At 33.3% G+C, this 21,512-nt stretch overlaps 1 long non-coding RNA gene across 1 annotated transcript; it reads left to right on the top strand.

The window, feature by feature from the left end:
* The first annotated feature begins 7,951 nt into the window (after window positions 1-7,951).
* LOC148956864 (uncharacterized) lies at window positions 7,952-16,406 on the top strand. Its single transcript, XR_016142403.1, has 3 exons — window positions 7,952-8,073; window positions 11,322-11,440; window positions 16,345-16,406. It is a non-coding gene; the product is annotated as an uncharacterized LOC148956864 (long non-coding RNA).
* The last annotated feature ends 5,106 nt before the right edge of the window (window positions 16,407-21,512 follow it).

Here is a 21,512-nt window from a genome sequence, read left to right as displayed (position 1 = left end):
CACATCCTCCCCATTCGTTTGGAGCGTCCACGTCTCACGGGCAACTTTATAGCTGTCATTATCGGGACTTCTAGCATTCTTGTGTCGTTTCCAGGACTTATATTCATATTCTTGAAACTTCATTCAGCGGTGAAAAGAACTCCCTTTGCCTTGAGTATTCTTCTTTACCCATATTTCTTACCCGTCAAAAGTTACGAGCCTGGTGAAATTTGACTGACTGTCAAAAAAAGAGGGAAACACCCCATATTCAGTTTTACCATTGTTTACATTTTACATATAGTATTTATTCTTGTTATAGGGGGGGGGGCATCTGCGTGGAAGGGAATTGGCACGCGGGAATTTTGTGCGACGAAAATTGGGGGATGGGATTTCCCAGAAGAAATTCTAGACAGGGGGCAAGAGATATCCTGGCGCGATTTGATAAACGGTAAAAAAATAAGCATAATTTAATTTTTTTTTTTTTTTTTTTTTAATTAAAGTAAGGAGAAAAATTAAAATTTAAAACTAAAATAAATTTTTAATTATATAAAAGGAGATTGCCCCTTCCTCAACCCTCGCTCTATAAGCTAAATTTTGAAAAGCTTTTTGTCACAATTCTTTAAGAAAGACTACTCAAACACAATAGCCGTTGAATTTGAAAGAGAAGTATTTTAAAATAACTTTAAGATTATGGGTAAAGAGTGAGGCTCGAGGAAGGAACAACCCCCTCATATACCGAGTAATTTCTGTTCGTTTCAAGTTTTAATGTTGCTCATTACTTTTAGAAAAAAAGAACTTATTTATTTCATTGAAGAAGAACTGAGAGTAGAATAACTCAGTAGTAAAATTAGTCGAGTATGCACGATAAGCAAATATAGGAGTCCATTTGGAGTCAGAGTCTTGTGAGGATTTTCGATACTTATGCATTATACGGGCCCCATGAAAGAGCACAATTTTGGTTAATACTAATGAAATAAAATAAAACAGGATGAATATATAATAGTTTATAAACAAATTTGGGCTATATATTTGCACATTGGGGGGGGGGGGGTAAATAAGAGCAAAAATTAAAAACTTAACCAAACCAAGGTACCTGCCCCCCTAAACTCCGAAAAATAATCGTTTAAATATTTTAAACTCGATAAGAAACCACGCTTTGCAATCAATTTAGATCGCAAATACCCGTTTGACCGGCCACCATGTTTGGTTTCCTTATACAGTATATAGCGGTGGGTACCCGTATAATGCATGAGTACCGGATTTTCATTAGATGTGACAGGAGGCCCTAAGTGGGACCCGTGCCTTTCCAATAATTAAAATGTTTTAATAGAATATGGAAGTAAATCATATTAGTTCAATTTATTTTTCAGTTAGTAAAATATAAAATAATAAGGCTACCTCATCAGAAATGCCGAAGCGCGGCCACTTACCACAATTATTTTTAGAAGTAAAAAAATGAAGAAATGTTTTAACGACTAAAGAGTAAAATCTTTCCAAACAAAGACAATAAGAAGGTAGTTTAAAACTTTGTTTGCGACCTAAATTGTTCAATGTGCTCACTGAGTATTCAAGAAAATGCCAGAACATGACAATTTATAGCCTACACAATTTATAATACGATAAAGATTTTAATTATTAATAAAAAGCATCGATTTTACGAAACTATAGACGTGGAAAAAATAGGTGTTACAAATATGAGGCGGTTGTACTCGTGTACTAAATGTTGAGTCTAATTCTTCGAGGAAAATCGGATTTTTCTGTTACTTTTCATCGGCCTTGGGGAAATACACGCATAACGTAATTATCTAACCTTTTCATGTAAGTATAAATATACGGAGGCAATCTATTACTTAGTACAAGAGCTATGAATAAAGGCAATAATAGATTGGTCACTCTTTCTTCGCAAATGTCTGCATAGGCAGACCCTAAGTAATTTCCCCCTAGATTCCATTTGAGTAGACAGTGGAAATGATTAATGGCTGTATGATTAGGGAGGGAAGCGAAGGAAGAATCGCTTTTTATGTTTATCTTCTCTATTTCTTTCCTGTTATTTGTCATTTTTTTTTTTTTTTTTTAGTAAAAAGAAAATAAAAAAAATTTTTTATGTGTAAAAATATTAAATAAAATGTTTTTTTTTTCAATTTTTCAATTGCGTTTATACAATGAGAAACAGAGATCTTACTTCCGTATAAAAACAATCCTTTAGTTCCCTGAGCGGTTTATTGTTGTGATGTTTTTTTTCATAAGTCAATCACATTATAGCCTGTGATATGCCTGTATTTTGTTTACCTGTCACCGTAATGTCAAATTTTGAGCCAATAATAAAAGCGCAAAAACGCGATTGTTTCTGAATCCAGTAAAAAAGTGATTTTTTTTTTTGTTATAGTATTTTTCCATGTAAACTAAGTGTTTAAGTAGCAGTTTTGCACGGACGGTAGACGGCAGAATGAGTTGTTCCTTGAGAGAAATCTATTAAAATTGCCGAACCATCTATATTTGATATATTTTTTTCTCTCTTTTATATGCAAGAGTGATCTTAAGGATGATCGCGATATTAACCGATTCATTCATTTGAACCAATTCGTCTGAAATTCACCCATAATTTATTGACAAAATATAATTCAAATGTCATCATTTGTATCAGATTTCTCTAAACATGTATTGCTCATATTGTCAATATTATTTTTTCAATCCACATTCTTTAACATCTTTTTCTAGAAGTGCGAAATATAACAAAGTCATTTGTTATATTTCTATTTGTTATATTTCGACTATATTTATATAGTCGAAATATCGCTTATGCAATGATTCGTTAAATATACCACCTTTTTGTCCATTTTAAAAGTGTCGCTTATTGACAGTTCATATGCAAGATGCATAGTTTACTTAATTTAAGCTACGTACGCATTAATTTTTCCCCCAGGAAGTCAGAGGGGGTATATTCGTCGAGACACAGTATTCCATCATTTGATTGTTTGTTATGGTTTTCTTTGGGGGGGGGGGGTCTCTTGGCTGCCACTTTTTGTTAATATTAAGGATTGTTGTGCCCGAGTAACACCTCAGTTATACTAATAATATATCACGAGAACGTTCTAACTTTATTTTCAAGCATGACTAGGTACTTGTTAATTATATCGGCCATACCGAAGAAGTTTGATCTATTTGATTTGTTTAAAACCGGTTTCTCTGTCTGCATTCGGAGATAATTAGCTTAGTCTCAGTGAGATAAACTACTGTACATGTGTATTTTAATTAAATATTTAATATATAGAGTTGGTTAGGTTAGGTATGTAAAATAATGCGTTCTGGGCGGCCTGCTTTCCATAATTCTATGTTGTAGTTTCCATAATTCGTTTCTACACCAAAGACATCTCTAGCTGACTATTTATTTGTATCCCTATTTTTTGTGATGATCATGATGAAAATCGGCGCCGAAAACTAGAAAATGATTCAAGCTCAAATCGACGCCGATTTCTTTTAAAATCGGCGCTGATTTGGGAATCAGTTCCGAAAAACAGCTACGTGTGCCCAGCCCTTTACCGAGTTAAATGCTTAAAGGCTGCCTTGCAATTTTTTTTCATTGATAAATACGCCTGGAACGTGCGAAACAAACGAACGTGCGAACGTGCTTCGCACGCCTGGAACGTGTGAAACAAACGAGGAGGGTGTTACTTTTAAGTGAGTTTAGATCATCCTCTAGGAAAAAGTGTATGTAATATCAGTATGCTGGCTCGATGAATGGATAGGCTTTCAACTAATGAATCAAAATAATATAAGTATATTTTTCTGGTGCCAATTACAGCTGTTACCTCTTGGCAGAAAGTTGCTCCTTAACAAATTCTATTAAATAGGAGATACGGTATTTTGATAGCTGGTCTGGCATGCAAGTTTATAAATCGTATATATCCACTCAAATTAAAGGTTTTATTGTAATTGTTGATCAAAAGCACATTTGAGTGTACAATTATATTGACAGATTATTTGATGGATGCTATCTCTTGGGCAATTTAGGGGTGTACCTATTACATCCTAACGATCATTTAATTTGACATTCTTAACTCTAGTTCACCTTGATATCTTGATTTTCGCATTTTACTAGTTACAGGTCTTTTTCTTGATTTGCAGAGTAATTACACAGCTACCATTAAATAAATATGTATTAATTTAATAAATCGATAAAAATTAATTAAATCAATAAGCACCAAATTACTTTAATTACTTATATCAATAAGCACCAAAGCTCAGGGTCACACGCAGGGGAATACTCAGCCCCACCCCCCCCCCCCCACCCCCGAAAAAATATAAATTGCTCTCCAATTTGTCAATGCGGATATTGGGTTCAATTGAATCCCCCTGGAAAATCCGCGTATCTGCAAAATTGGCATCTACATTGGTGAAAATCTAAAATAAAGAAAATCTATATGTGGAAATTTATTGTGGATCTGAGAAGGCTTGAATTTTGCAAAAAGAATATAAACAGAACAGTGATCAACCATACTGCTTCATCCCATATAAAAGTTCTTGGCAGTAACTCAGATCCTTACAATCACTTTTTCTAAGTAACAACCCTCTGATCTAAAACCCTACTACCTTGTCGGTTTTCTTCACTGAAGTGAAGACATGCACTTGTATACCTTTACCGTCTATTGGGACACCTGCAACTGTAATATCACCAAGCAAGCCAACTGTTAAATTCAGCCAATCAAACCAATGTCTAATTTAATTGCCCTTAGTTTATATTTACGTGTCATCATAGGTTTTATTCGCCCCATATAAGAATATACGCACAGAAAAAGATGGTGGTTTCGCACAGCCAAGGTCAAAACTGAGTCCGGTTTAACTTTAGATAGAGTATGTTGTTTGTGCCAACCTTTACTGAAAGCATAATTAAAAGCCAATGACATTATCCCTTTTCAGCCACGTCCTTTGATATCTTTTGGGTCTTGATTAATGCCCCCTCTCCAGTTTTATGTACTTTCCATTGGTTCCTTAAAAAAAATTTAAAACTTTGTTTTCTATTTTATAACTTCAATATATTAACTGAGAGTTTTATAGGACGTTAGCTCTATTTTTCTTACTTTATTTTTGTTGGGTGTTTCGCTTTTGTGAATAAATTTTTCTACCTCAGCAAAGTCAAAGTATTTCACAACTAATATTATAATAGCTAAATCTTAAAAAAATTGCATTTTCTTTTTAATGTTACTAATGGCTGCTTAAAATTTATTTTTTCCTAACTGATTCATAAGGGCTCGTCGAGATAAAAAAAAAAAAAAAAACTTATTATCATTTTTTACACGAGTAATTGGGATATGCGTAGGTACAACAAGTCATTTATTTGAAATTAAATAATAAATTTAATACCCTCCCGCATTAATTAAATTACATTTCTCAACCAAATGACATTTATCCATTATTTTGGCAACTGTTGTTGAAATACAAACTCTGTCTAAATTAAAAATTTTCCTTAAAAAAGTAGGTATAGGTTTTTAGTTCTAAACTTTTGGGTTGTCCACTTCTAAAAGTCGTGTAGACCAAGTGGTGTGAGCGAGGAATGTGCTGCGAGGTCTGAAATATGCTGAGCGGAGCGTGTAGTGGCGCGGAAGACGTTTTGCGGGTTTGACGGAATAAGTAGTGCTCCAAGATGCGCAACACGTTATAGAGAATGGGTAACCCCCTGTTCTAAACAAGTGACATCTCCGCGGAAAGGGCAAGCCCACACGCTGATATTTCTTACATATTTTTTTTAAATAAATGAGCCAAATAAAAGGAGAGAAATTTCAAAAGAATGAATACAGTTTAGTCCTGATCAGTTATGAAGAATTATATAAAAAGTACAAAATTAAGTGTGGTGTCATCTACAATTGAGAGGCATAGAGCTGTAGTCATAGTTTGAGACCAAAATGTCACAATTCTGAGTGTTGCTGCTAGTATTTATAATTTACGGCTATAGATTACTCATTTCAAGACTCAGAAACCCCTCAGGGTTTCTGAGCAATGAAGTTATCTAGTATTGGTAGAACATGGCACATGTTTTGTTGTCGATTTTTTTTCTTTTGTTTTGTTTTCTTCTGAGCTGTTTTCTTTATTTTTGGAAGGGGGGGGGTCTGTTGCTGAGAATGTTTGGGATGGCCTTAAAAATTTCCAATGAATGTAACTATCAAAGAAAAGAGAAAATGCAAGTCTTTTTGCTTTAAAGTTTCTTGCAACTGATTTTAACAAAAGAAAATTTAACACTTGTCGGAACTCTCTAGTCGTTGCGGTTCCGACGAATAGCAATGTTATACAAAATTTTAAAAATGGGGAATTTGCCAAAATAATTCAAAATGCATTTATGACAACTTCAACAATTGAACAATGCAAACGAAAAGCATAAATCGGAAAGTGGCTTTTAAAATATATAAAAACAGAATAGTTCCCATATTTTAACTGAACATTGAGCTTATATTTTGTCTTTAATATGAATTTTATCCATGCTTCTTTGTTTCGCAGTAAAGTAGTTTGCTTTCTTGCTATTAATGACAGGTTAATATTTAGTACGACTACGCTGTAAAATGACGCAAAAATGAACTATTCACTTGTCCAACAGTTTCAAAATCAATGCTATAGTGCTAACATGTGAATTTTAAGTATACTCCTTACTGAGCCCGTAATAAGCACATAAACGCACAAATAGATTATTTGAGTTTGTGTCCCCTGGTGGTAAAACGGTGTGTTTAAAAATATATTGTTTAGAACAACTTTTACTCTTTGTCACTTCATCTAAATTCTTCATATAAGATTAAACGTATAAGGGGTCCAGATCCATCGCTTTATTTTGTATTTATTAGTATTTTTTTAAATTCTTTTTTTATGTGGGTAAGGCTCTTAGGAATTTTTTTTTCAACTGAAAGTAAGGAGCAAAATTAGAACTTAGAACGAGCAGAAATTATTCCGTTTATTAGGTGGGCTGCCCTTTCATCAACCCTCGCTCTTCATGCAAAAGTTCTAAGGTTCTTTTAAATACTTCTCATTCAAATTTGATGGCCTTTTGTGCTTGGTAAGTCTTTCTTAAAGAATTGTGACAAAAATCAAATGTTTGCGTAAACACCGAGGCTTGAGGAAGAGGTATCCCCCTCATATACGGAACAGTTTCTGTTCATTTTAAGTTTGATTGTTGCTCCTTACTTTCAGTTAAAACAAAATTGTTTAATTTCTGATCGTTATTCAATCACGCCAAGGAATGTCCCCTCCCCCGCATAAAATTACCCCTGGAAACTTCCCTCCTCGACAAAAATTTTCCTTGTAGAAAGTCCCGCCTGCACATAGGCATAGGTATAATATAGGCATCACATCACCACTCTTTCTTTTATCGATATGATAAAATTGGCCTTGAACAGTTCGTCAGTTATGTATGAACTTCTACTTGTTGAGGTTATAAATACATCATCAATTATTTCGGAATACAAAACAAATAATGGAACCATATTATTTGTCGTTGAAATGCTTCTTTTACATTCATAAAAAACAGAAGCTTGAAAATAGTTTTTAAAATCTCCATTCCTCAAACATCAAATTTAGATAAGGATGAAATACCAACAATCTTGATTGGAGATTTTTCCTCTGTGTTTTGTTTACTATTGCATTTTAAGGTATTTATTGTATTTGCCCCTTTCTAGAAGCTTGCTTTCAATACATAAAATAACCCATCAAATGTTTAAGGCTTTCTTTTTTCTTTAAATAGTTTTTAAAATCTCCATTCCTCAAACATCAAATTTAGATTAAGACGAAATACCAACACTCTTGATTGGAGATTTTTCCTCTGTGTTTTGTTTACTATTGCATTTTAAGGTATTTATTGTATTTGCCCCTTTCTAGGAGCTTGCTTTCAATACACGAAATAACCCATCAAATGTTTAAGGCTTTCTTTTTTCTCTTCGGTGACATGGACAAAAAACAATGAGCCAGTTTCTATTGACGCAGAAAGAATAACGGCTATGAATAATGGGTCAAAACATGTTCTCTCAATTAAGTTTGTCAAATCTTCATATTTCGAAAATTACAGCTGCATTGCTAAGAACAGTATTGTATAAACCAAAACGGATATTGAAGTTACTGGTAAGGTTTCTTCGGGGAAGGCGTCATAACATTGAACCGTCAGGAGCACGAACGTCAGGAGCAATACAAAATCCGTCATAACGTCGACAGAACAATGCGTCAGAAGCTCGAACCGTCACAACATCGAAAATTTTAAAACTTTAGTTTTTTGAGGTTTAGGGGGGGGAGGTACCTAGGTTAGGTTACGTATTGAATATATGCTATGCTTTACCCCCACCCCCTGATGTGCAAATATATAGTCGAAATTTTTTTCTAAACTATTATATAATTATTATTATTATATAAATTTATTAATTTTTTTAGATGTTATGACGGTTCGAGGCTCTGACGGTTCGATGTTATGACGTTTCGTGCTTGTGACGGTTCGCCGAAATGGTAGCACCCCGTTTCTTCTTTGAGTAATCAGAAGAAAAATATATTTTATTTTGTTGTGACAACAAGCAAGGGATCTCACACTGGAAGACAGGCGGTTTCATCCTCCCTGATTTTTGTGTCGTTCCAGTTGAGTATTATATTCTTAAAAAAAAACTATAAAATATCCGCGCATCTTGTGAAATACCAAATATTGTAGCAAAGCATAAGTATAGCTTATGATTGTATGTTACTAGTTTAGCCGCTACACAATAAATAAGAGGAAGAGAAAAAGAAAGAAAAGTAGAAAAGGCTGACTAGGAGACGAAGCTAGGTACAAAAAAGGCGAACAAAACACAATTAATGCTGTATATTGTACAATCCAATTCCAACATTTAAGGAATTAATCTTGATCAATGAGGGATTACATTTCCAAAATGAAGAATAGGTGGGTAATAATTTTGACAGAAGGGGGGAGTGTTTGAGGTCCAGAGCTACTAAAAAACATGAGCTGCACAGAGAAAAAACAACATAAAATCGTTCCCACAGAATCCTCGAATATTTATTTTTACTAAAGATAGCCTTTGTCGACCAACCGTCTAGGGCCAAAGGAAAAGCAGGTCTCGTCCCCGACTGGAGTGGAAGGATGTCGCGAGGAAAGGTTTAGGTTAAATAGTAGCTTCTTGGGAGGTGTAAAGAGAGAGGCTTTATATAGATTGGGATAGAAAAGGGGCATACGTACTTGTGTCGGCCCCAGGTAGCTTGGTGCTGCAGTGAGTTAATAGTAGTAGTAGTACATTAGCCCCGCATTTAATAAGATTATTGTAATTGATTTTTTTGTAACTTTTGGTATTCAATTAGCAATCGTAACCGCGTTCAAAAGCATTTATTGAGTTCTGTTGCAATTAATTAATTGCTTATTTTGTTCCACAGCTCAAAGCTGCAATTCGTTTCTTTACAGATAGAAAGTTCTTTGCGTATTTACCTATGGGTTTAAGCTATCAATATTTTTAAGTTTTATGAGGTTGCAAGATTTTTTTTTTCAATGAATTCATTTGATATTCAAACCGCGTTCAATAGAGCACAATAATTGCGCTTATTCAATAAGCTGTTGCAATTTATTGCACTAATTGCTGTTGAGGGCGAAGTAGGATATAATTAAATTCAAAATACTGAGCTCCAGGATCTGAAACAATGATCCATGCCATTCCTTACAAATTGTCTGCTAGTTTAACACATCAAACTCAATCATGACAAGGAAAAGTTTTTGTTTACAAATGTGCAGCATTTTAGTGATTTTCCACAAAAGATGTCCCAGATTGAGAGGTTTTAGTTTTATAGGTATTACATGTCTTGGTTGTTAAGTGTGTTTACTTAAAGCTTGTCCTACTCTAGTGTTGCACATATTAATATAATGACTGAAGTTAGGTTTACTTATCGGATTGTGATGACGAGGCTTGAACGTTGGTGGATTTGTATGCCCAAGATGGTCCGCTATCAGATCAGAATAATAAATATAGGTTAAATTAAGTTACACAACAAAAGTTATAAGCGTAAAATGTAACAAGGAAGCACATAGGGGCAGGAGAGGGATGGAAAACACAGAAAAAATAAGAATAATCTAAAAGAAATAGGAGCTTTGTCTCTACTTCTGTTCCTTATCTCCTTATCCTTATTTCAATTACTGGATTGAATTATACTGTTTATGTACGCTAAAAAGATGTTATATTTGCCTAATGTATGCGATGAAACACTATATTATCATAACTGTTTGATAGAGATATTATATTTTTTTTTAAATTTGTATTAAAATATCTTTTTTATCAAAAATTGACTATTCACTTTGTCAGTTTTTTTTTACTCGTAATTTCAACAGCGAAGAGCATCGCCACATCAAAACCTGTCAAAACTTAGATTCTGTTTCTTTTCCTTTTTTCTTCTCTGTAATGAGACTCAACCCTTGTTAACTTAGTTAAAGTTAATGCTTTGTGGCCTGCATAAAGCTGATGTTAAAATCTGCGGAATATGTGAAGTTAAGAACTTTAAAGCACATTCCTCGTTCCTAATTTGGGTTTTTAGTTTGCTATAATCTGAAGCAAAACCTACACCATCTTTAATTGTTGTTTATTCGTTTTTCCATTCCCAAGTAACATCAATCATCTGCGGATGAATTTTCAAATTCATCTGCGGATGAACTATCCGTAGAACCCTCATCAGCAAACCTCTAGAATGAACAAAAACAGGGTTATCCTATAACATTACAAACCTAGGAACACTCAAGTTTCTCCGTTTGGCCTTCTTAAATCACCTTAACAGATAAGTTAAATTTTTTATCAAGGGACATTAGCGAAATCAGGTTTAAAAGTTGAGTTTCAGTCAATACCTTGACAAAAATGCAAAGTTGAAGTCCCTCTGCCAATTTATTGTCGAATTTCCTGTCCCAGTCTTATGATAAATTCTTTTCAGCCCGAGAATCACCTTGAGATACGGAAATTCCGAATGCTGGTTATTCAAATTATATTTGTGCCATCCTATTAAGCTGGGGAATAAAGGACATAATTTATCTCGATAATTTTGCAATCAATGGTTTGAAAAGCTTGAGTGGGTTTGATTGAATCTGAATTGGGTCATTATCTTAGTATCCTTACAAAAGACAAGGCTTCATAGATCGAAATGTTTGACTCTCCCCTCCTCTCAACAGGGATTCAAAGGACCTCCCAGGTAAAACGGAAAAAATGTTGTAAATCTTTTTCAGATTCTTCTGCTCCTCTAGGAGTAAATATCTTGATACCCCTTCAAACTCACTATCCTTCAATTAAAAATTTTTGGTCCTATATAATTGCTAGCATCTTCATATTATCTTTGAGCATAGCCAAAATGCTATTGTTTTCTTTTAGGACGTCCAACGACGGGGATGCTGAAAACAATACCGTTTATAGATGGTGTCAAAGTTAACTATCAAATTGAAAGCCACGACTCTATTGATGAAGTTAAAATCAAATACAAACCAGTCAAGGTAAGGATACCGAAGCATTTTTGCGGTTTCAGTTGAACTTAGCGTTGACATCGTTAAGCTTGCATATCAATAGAAAGTGCCTTGGGGGTAAACACCGCAAGGAGATGTTGCTGATAGCAACTAAATCGTTAAAACTAGGAAACCTTAATATATATAGCTATAATTCATGGATATTCCAAGGGTATTCTTCGATTACAGCAATTCTAGGAAGCCGTTCTAATCATGGTTACCTAAGTCTATAATGTTTGGGTTCTCAAGTTCCAAACATAGTGTGTTCCTTAATGTCGCAGCTCCAAAACGTACTGAGAACAGGATTTTGACCCTCTGAAGGGGTATAATTGTCGTGGTCATGCCAAAGAGTCTTTGGAGAGGGCAAAATAAACCCCGCGTCTAAAAGAGCCCTGATATCACTTGGTCGACTTTGTTCTCCTATCTACGGACTGTGATGCAGACGGTTCTGCTCCTCTTCAATTACGTTTAAGTCCTATCAAAAGACATTTAAGATCGATTAACAGGATTTGCATGTTAGGAATAACTTCTTGCCGTACATCAGGTCCATATTGGGATGTGGCATCATGAATCTTGGTATATTAAGAGAGACTCTTGTCTCCTTTTTTTCGCCTATACAAAACCGGGAAAGATATATGAAACAGCGGTGATCGGGAGTTACGGATCAAAGGGTGAGACTTAAATTTGGTATAGATTACAAATGGCATCCCTGCGAAAGAAGATTCTCCATGTGGAGAATTTTTCTTGGGGAAGAAATTTTCAGGGAGAATTTTCCAAGAAAGTTATATACACGGGAGGGAAGAAGAAGGTTTCTTAGTATAGTTTGAAAAGCGGTCCATATTTCCATATTACATTGGTCCATGTTTCAAACAGACCTGCTAAAACAAACTGCTTGTGTATTGCACGATTGATAAAAAATTTCTTTTCCAGCTATTCTTTTTTTCCCAGCTAACTTCATTCTTTTTTTCCAGCTGGCTTCATTCCATCGAAAATCTGAATTGATTTATTGGATATAAATTGTTGCTATTATATTGTTAACATAATTTGCGCTTTACTGAAAAAAAAAGTGTTTAGATGTTTTCACTGTTTTTACTTTCTTAAACAAAAAAATTATCAAAACTTTAAGGAATAAGTATCCGTATATGTCAATTAAACTGGCAATCTACGGTCATTTTTTTTTCAGTAAAGCGCAAATTACGTTCTGGTCTTGAGAAGGCATGGGAGTTATCAGCCTTACTCATGTTAATTTTTGCTCATTTTCAGTTTGACTCGGCTATTTATTGTAATTTCTGTTCATTCTGAGTTTCATTTATCTATCGATAGTGATTTGTGGTAGTTTTACGCTTGGAAGATCATTTGACTTTATTTCTGTTCATTTTTGGCCTAATGGAGCTCTTTACTTTTGTTTGAAAAACGTGTTTTGTGCAAAAGTTTTTTTAAATTAATTTAAATAATAATTGGAGCAAGTAAGCAGATGCTCACCACATAACCAACGGGGGGATGCTGATAAAGAATGTTTGGCTAGTATTGCTGTTTTCCGCTTTTTTTTTTTTTTTTTTCAATTATTTCATTATGTTTCTTTTGGTTGTTAGTAATTTAAATTTTTATATAAAAAATTTTTAAAAAAAAATATAATTTTGCCTGATTTTTTATTTTTTTTTGATCATTAATGTAAATACATCATCGACAGTAACCCCTAAAAACTTTACATCTCTGTTGGAAAGTAGAGATCCGTGGAAACTCAAATCTAATAATAAAAAAAAACTAAAAATGGTTAACTTAAGAAATTAAGGATAATGTTGTCTCCAATCATGTTTACGGCTCTAATTTTGATACCGTTCAATTCGAAACTGATTCAGCCTTTTTTTTCACAACAATGGAATGATATTAGAGTGGTTCGTTCAAAATAATTTTGTTTTGAAACAAGAATGAGGCGAATAGTTAATAGCATTTTTCATGCACTCCAGTACTGTTATCAGCTAAAGTAAACAATTATTCCTTGTGTGGCGATAAAATTTTAGTTTAGGCCTACAGTGCCCCATAAACTCATGCCAGGTGAAACTCAACCTGGGAAATATACCGCAAGATCCATCACCTGCAGAATTGAACACAACAAAACTTCGCAAGTAAAAGTTAAACCAACAGAGCGCTGACTTTCCGCCACCTGGTGTATTTCTCGGAACACAACGTGTTCCGCACGGTTTCACCACGCTTTGCGTAGTTCTGCCATGCTTTGCACGTGTCACATGATTTGCGCGTAGTGTACATGATTTCTGAGAGGGGACACATCCTCGGGTTAAGTCCGTTAATAACAAACCAGAAAAGCCCAATAAATGTAAAGCTCAGCCCGACAGCAAAATTCAACCAGCCGGAAAACTTATTCTGGGACCACAAGCCATGAAGAGTAACACATTATGGAAATATTTGTTTTGGGAAAGCTTGCCATAACAGGTGGATATAGGAAGGATCGAGTTAAAGTTCGGAATACAGAGGCGTAAAGGTTTAAACTGATATTTTGACTGTAATGATTTCGGTGGTGACAATGTCTGCAGTGCTAAATAAGACGACGCTGGAGATGACGAAAATGATAACAATAACAATAGTGATTCCCAACATTACCGCCATCGTCGCCGTCCTTTTTTAAGTTTTCGATATCACCGCTATTATTGTTATCGTTTTGAAATCTTAGTAAAAATTCTGGCCAACATTGTTATGGTCTTGTCATTCACATTGTTACCATCATCTTTGATATTATCATCTCATCAATTCAAAAACACTTCTTCTAAGCTTTGCTTGCCAATATCCTTTCCGTCTCTCTGGTGATTTGTTTTGTCAGTCCTGCCTTACAAGTCGTCTTCATGAAATTTACTGAGTTGAATTTTGTGTGGATTGAATTTCGCAAGGTTTAATTTGATATGGGTTTAAATTTGTGTGGTTTGAATTTTGTGCCGATTGGATTTATTCATAGACCTCTTTTCCGTGGGTTGATCTTTGACTGGGTTGAACTTTACACGTACCTTAGTTTCCATTTTATAGATACTCAGCATAGCACATACTACAACCACACATGGATGCATCATTTAGCATAATACAAATTGCCCTTGTGATGCGGAATCACCTATTGCCCTAAAATGCGGCCCTTCGTCCCAAAAGAAAGAGCAGCCTAAGCTTTTGAAATTAGAGTTTTTCATAACAATCGTAAATAATAAAAAAAATAGCGCTCCATTGTAGCTTTTACGAGGCCTTGACTAGGCTTGTTCCATTTCAGCTTTCTAGGCAAATTGTTCCAAAATTGAATCGAAAGCGTTGACAAGCTTATCAAGACCCTTGTCCTGACATTGACATTTTGAGTTGCATCATCCTTTCCAAGTAATATGCTTCGTTTAAATCGAGTGCTCCTCAGGTCGGCATTGCAGCTATGTTCCCGCAATTTCTTCCGTTTTGGAAACCCCCTAAACAACTTTTTGAGAAAAATGCACATAAAAAATGACTCTAGCAGATATTGTTGTACACAATGTGAAGCCAACCCTTGTTCACCAAATGGAAAAGTTAAGTTGAAGAATTTTTAAATGCAACTGTATACAAGTACAGAATAACAATATTACAACATTTCCGCCTTACTTGAAGCATTCTAAAAAATCCTATTTCTAATGGAAGTTGTATCCTTATAATCCTTCTAAAGGGACTTAAAACATGTTGTTATTGTGCTTATTGCCCATTGTCACGTGCTTCATTCATTAGTTGATTTCATGCGAAGTTTTTTTCTTTGGGGAAAAAGTTCTCAAGCTAGTCCATTTCGTTTGTATATGAACATTCAAGGACATAAGGTCTTTCATTTTCATGCGCGTTTGCTTAGCAACATTGCTGCAAGCTATGAAGAGAACAGATCAATGTCGAAGCACTCCCTACGGAACGAGAAATAATTATTAGTCAACAGAGAAGAACTATATATATATATATATATATATATATATATATATATATATATATATATATATATATATATATATATATATATATATATATATATATATATATATATATATATATATATATATATATATATATATATATATATATATATATATATATATATATAATATATATATATATATATATATATATATATATATATATATATATATATATATATATATATATATATATATATATATATATATATATATATATATATATATATATATATATATATATATATATATATATATATATATATATATATATATATATATATATATATATATATATATATATATATATATATATATATATATAGAATTTGATCACAGTCAATAAAAATAAAGCACAGGGTAGTAGTTCAACTTTGTATCCGCTGCAGACGACAACCGTTTAGTAGAGGTATCGTACAGTAATTTTTATTTTAATATGGGGGCACAGGAAATCGAAAAAAGTGTGTAAACGTTGGCCGTACTTGTATGAATGATAAAAGAAATTGTGAAAGCATTGAAATATTTCGGACGGTTGAATCTGTGTGAAAGTTCCTAGTTTAAAGGGACGAAATGAGGTATGTTCTTTCTTTGTTTCTTTGTTTTATTTTTGTTTCATTCTTTTGGACGAACTTTGATTATCCAAGTTCAAAGAAGCAGTGCAAATCTTACTAGGGGGGGGGGGCTTTAAAAGGGATACCGGGGTCGGGATGTTGGGTTTGAAAAAATAAATTACATTTGCTAGAATAGCCTACAATTCGTTAACAATGTAATAAAAAACAACCTATTTTCGTAAACTATTGATGTTTTCTTTTCTGTGAACGCCCTTGTGCGAGTTCGAAATAATACATAAAAACAGTCTGTCATTGTAATTACAAGATAGGAAAGAATTTCATCGTTGATAAGACGATCCTTCTCTGTTTTTAGGGAATTAAATGGGACGAGAGAGGTGCCAAATCAGATGAGTCAGACGATGCAAAGGTTATCCAGTTGGGAGCCATTGTTCTGGAGAACCTAAATCAGGGAGAATTGCATGAAATAAAAATTCAAACTAAAATCAAGTTTGGATGGAGTCGAGAATCAGACGCCCAAAAATTTGTGGCAGAAAATGGTAAGATTTTCAATGTGTATATCTTTAATTCAGTGATTCTTTTGGACAATCAGATGCATGGCAAGTATTTTAATTACAGGACCAGGAGCCAAGGTTAATCCGGGGGATGGGCTAATGCAGCATAGAATCTTCGGTACTGGTGCATTATATGGACACTTCTAAAAAGTCAAGTTTGGTTAATGCTAACGAAATAAAATAAAATATTATTAATATATAGTAGTTTATGAAAAAATTTGGGCTATATATTTGCACATTAGGGGGGGGGGAGTAAAGCATAGCATATATTAAATACGTAACCTCCACTGGGTACCTTCCCCCCATAAACCCCCCCCCAAAAAACAGTTTAAATATCGTAAACGCAATGAAAACCACGCTTTTGCATTGCATTTCTGTATAGCGGCCTCTTGCAATTAACCCGTCTGGCAGGTTTTTCGTGACTGGTTTTCTTGTACAATATATAAAAGTTATCATATAACTTACCAGTACCGAATCTTCTTTTATACCCAATTTGAATAATTTTTTCGTTTGAAACATGTTTTTTTATGCCAGGGCTTTGAGGATCCGCTACGAAATTCCACTGCGGTTACGCTCACATAGACATTGGTATTTCAAGAAAGAATATGCTGATATATACATAAAATAGTGATGCAAGCTCAGTGTCGTTGTTTTATTCATTTATTTATCTATTCATTGCAAAACCAGTTATACAGTAAAATCTGCCCACAACGAAATAAATAATAAAAAAAAGTGAAATCACAAAAAAAAATATAAACATCAATAAATAAAAGATAACATGAAGTTTATATTTACATTGTATAAAAACCCGTAATTTTGAACTATGCACGACAGACCAGAGGAGGGGAAAAAACAAATAAAACATCAAAAACTTCATAACAAATAAATAGAAAAGATAGATAACGAATAATGTAATGTTTACATTGTATGAAAGCAACCAGCACAATTATACACGATAAACTATAAGAAGGCACTGGGGATGGTTCACTATCATTCCATTATATTTTCAATTTAATGGAATTACGACTTTCTTTGGGTCAGCTATTACTAGCTGCTTACCTATTCTAGAATTATGGGCTCATCGGGAAGGTTGAAAGCAGGCACTTAGTAAACTGGATTAAGAAGCATGAACGGATTTTTTTATTTGTTTTTTTTTTTGCAGCTATTCTATATCGGTACAAGAACTTACACATATTTTTTTTTATAGAATATCATGAAAATTATTGAACTACAAATGACATGAGGCCCCTTTCTAGCTTCTAGGTCTGTTCATACCCGGAAGTCGCGATTTTATAGTATCTCTCTTTAGTTGTGTTTTAAATTTATGAAGTTTTTAAGGGAATCCCATATTTTCGTCTGTGTTGCCACGTTGATCCATGAAAATAAATTAGCAACACTAATTAGTTATATTTGGCGGCGCCTTTCACCTGCAAAGGTTCAAACATTAGTAATCAGTAAATTTTCGAAGACAACTCCAGCTTCAAAGGAAAGGCACATCTTCCCATGGAGTTTGATGCCGGTCTGTTTTTTTTTTTTTTTTTTTTTTTTTTTTTTTTTTTTTCAGCCAGGCTATGGCTGAGTAATTTTTCGCTTAACTAATTCAAGCCATCATATTTTATTTCCACTGTCTTTGGTACTTTAAGAGATGGTAAAGAATAGACGCCCCAAGCAGAGCTTTCCATGAGGAGACGACAGCTTTCAGTACGAAAAAGACAAGTTTTGTGGTTATATGGATTTGTTTTAATCAGTTTGTTATCGCTTGAAGTCCATCAGTTCAGCTGGTAATTAACAAACAAAGTGCAGGTTACAAGTTAAAATTGGTCTCGTTTTGACCTTTTTACTGTTGTCGTCACTGAGAGGATTCTATAATTAGAAAAAAAAAGAAATAATTTATACGGATTTGCGCTGTTATTTAGTAAATCATTTTGCTCTTAAATGTGAACATGGATGATTAAAATATGTCAATTCCTAGTAGGATTTATGTTTAAAGTAAACATTGCCTCAACAAGTCAAAGTTATTTTCTCTATCCCAAATTTTGTTGGTGAAACAAGTATCATTGACACATTCTTTTATCCCAATTTTAGTTTCTGTTTTTATTGAAACAATATAAATTTGCGGTTGGGCAACCTTTCATGAGCATAACTCTCTTTATTACCCACTATTTCTTCCTTGAATATCTGACATCTAGAAGGAAAAAAATAAATAAACTAGCTTTAAGTTTGACATGAATATTGATCAGGGTATTATATTGAATTTTCGGCATAAAAGAAATTAGTTTGAATATTGGAATTGCATGTTTTTTGGCATGGTTCTTTTTTCCAAGCCTTCTGTCGTTAGTAACAGATGTTTTATGTTTTTGAAACTGGATATAAAATATCCTCTCTAGATGCGTGTAGTAAGTATATTAAGGGAGTTACCTGAAAATAGCGATTTTATAAGATTTTTTTTTTCAGTGGTTTTAAAATTGTGAGGTTCTCAAGGGAGCCTCTTATTTTCGTCAGTGTTGCCACGTTGATCCATGAAAATAAATTAGCAACACTAGTTATTTAAATTTGGCCGAGATTTTTTTAAGTAAATATTAAAATATTAACAATCTTTTTATTTTAAAATAAAATCGTAAATTAAAAGGCCGGGTGCATATTCAAAAATTTTTTGGTGCCGTCGGTTTTTTTTTTCAGGCCAGTAAAATTTTTATAAATTTGCGGGGAATACCGTACAAAAAAAAATAAATAAATTTAAAGGCCGTATCCAGGGGAAAGGGTGAAAGACCCCATAAAATTTATATACTATGAATTGAACTACAGAATAGTCACCATCATATTCATCTTTTTAGATAATCATCATGGAGATTTTTAAAGCTAATCTTTCAAAATTTGTGTACGTTATCATTTTTGACCGACTACCTCTAAATGAGGCGTGTTTATTTGTTTTTTTGGTGTTGTTTTTTTTCCATTTTCTGTAGTTGATTAACCGTTGTAAGATACAAGAGTAGGTTTAATAGTTTGACCTGAGAATGAATAGTGACATTTTTTATTGACGCAAAAAAATTTAGGGAAGCTATTCACCCACCCCCGCTCTTTCTTTCCTAACGTCCTATGCTCAAACTTTTTAGAGAGCCATGTTGTGCAGCCGGGTTAGAAATATGATAATTATGTCCTTTATTATGACTGGAGCCACTGTAGTCCCCGGGGGGATGTCTGATTGTTATTCACTATACCATATGGGCTATTTTAGGGGTTAGTGGGACCTATCCTTAAGTGGGCAGGGGTGTTTTTGGCGGTGCGGATGTAGGGGGAGTGAGCAGTTGGGCTGGTTGAAGATCTGTAAACTAATACAGTGGTAAAGTGTGACTGGAAATTTAAAGTAAGGGGGCGTTGGATTTATATTCATTATTTAAAAAAAAGATCAGAAATTAAATATAAAAAAAAAACAAGTGTACCAAATTAAAACAAAGATTAACATAAAAAATTAAAAAAAAAAGAAAAATATTTCGTTTCTTAGTTTGTTCACACTCTAGTCAAGAAATCTATCTGTAATAACAAGATTTTTATCATTCTCTGAAGATCTTTTTATTCTAACTCAACGCCTGTGTGAGTAAGGGTCGTTTTTAAAGAATTGTAACAAAATTCGAACTGTAGCTTAAACAGTGAGGTATTGACTAGGGGGCGAGCCCCCTAGTATAATTATTAAAAATATATGAATAGAGAAATGCGTTACTTAAGTTAATTCGTAATTTAATTATATTTATTACTAATAAAAACGTTCGTAAATAAAATTAAATATCTTTCTAGAAAGACATTTAAAAAAAAATAATAAAATTAATATGAAAATTTTTTTTAAATTATTCTTTTACGATGAGAAACCAAACAACCATTATTGAATTAAACCCATTTCAAAATTAAATAAAATAAAAACAAGTTTTTTTTTAACTTATATACATGACAGTCTTTTAATATTTATAATTACCTTCATTAGTAAGTCGAGTAAATGGAGGGGGCAGTCCTCCCACCCTCGCTCTAGGAGTAATGGGTAATGTCTAAACCATATAAATTTTTAAATAAACAAACACATATTTCTCTTACCTATCGCGGTATGGAGGCTGTGCCCCCCAAATAAATCTGATGCCAAATTTAGTTCCTTTTCCATTTTTCCCTAATTTAATTAATTAACGTTAAAAAAACTTGTTTTTTTTTATTTATGTTAAATAAAATTCTACTAATTATTCTACCTGTTTGTGTTAAAATTTATTTATTGTGTTTTCGGCTAGTTATGCGGTATAGGTTTTATTATTGTCTGTTTAACATTAAATGTTTTCAATTTTATTAAATTATAAAATAAAGGTTTTGTAAAACCAGTAACGAGAATTTGAAAAAACTAAAAAATTTTTGTAATTTTTAGCACAAAAAAGTAGTTAATACTTAATATTATATAAAATAATGAGTACTTAAGATACTAAAAGATCATAAAGTGAAAATTCGTAGTGTATCTATATTTATCTAATAGCGTGTATATAGTTTTAATACTATAAATGCAAGTACTATATTCATCTTAATTTTAAACTTAATTTAGACATGTAGTGAATCAGAGCCACGGGGTCCTTCCTTCTATGTTCTTCAGCTATCTATCTTTAATGTGGCTTTTAAGATAAATTGCTACTCTTGGCAAGGAATATTAAAGTGGTGAGCACGTATACAGTTATTGGAAAGGGATATGTTTAAAAGAATAATGAGTCTAAAGCAGGCAAAAGGTCTGAAAGACGAACGTTGGTCATGTAACACAAAACTCAGTCTTAAACATGATTTTTGTGTCTAAGATAGTTTTGTCTTCTTATATATTAAAACCCCATGCTAAACAATTAGTAACTCTTGACTTACCTCTTAAGATGGAGAAAAAAATTTTTTTACGGGTACGGTATTCCATTTAGTTTTAATATTACCAGCCTTCAATCCTGTTTTTTTTTAAATATCA

This window comes from Artemia sp. Qi Xiang Cuo, chromosome 1, assembly GCF_049724085.1.
Source record: "Artemia sp. Qi Xiang Cuo chromosome 1, ASM4972408v1, whole genome shotgun sequence".
NCBI lineage: Eukaryota > Metazoa > Arthropoda > Branchiopoda > Anostraca > Artemiidae > Artemia > Artemia sp. Qi Xiang Cuo.
Note: the sequence above shows the minus strand (reverse complement) of the source record. Positions and strands in the feature narration are given on the sequence as shown.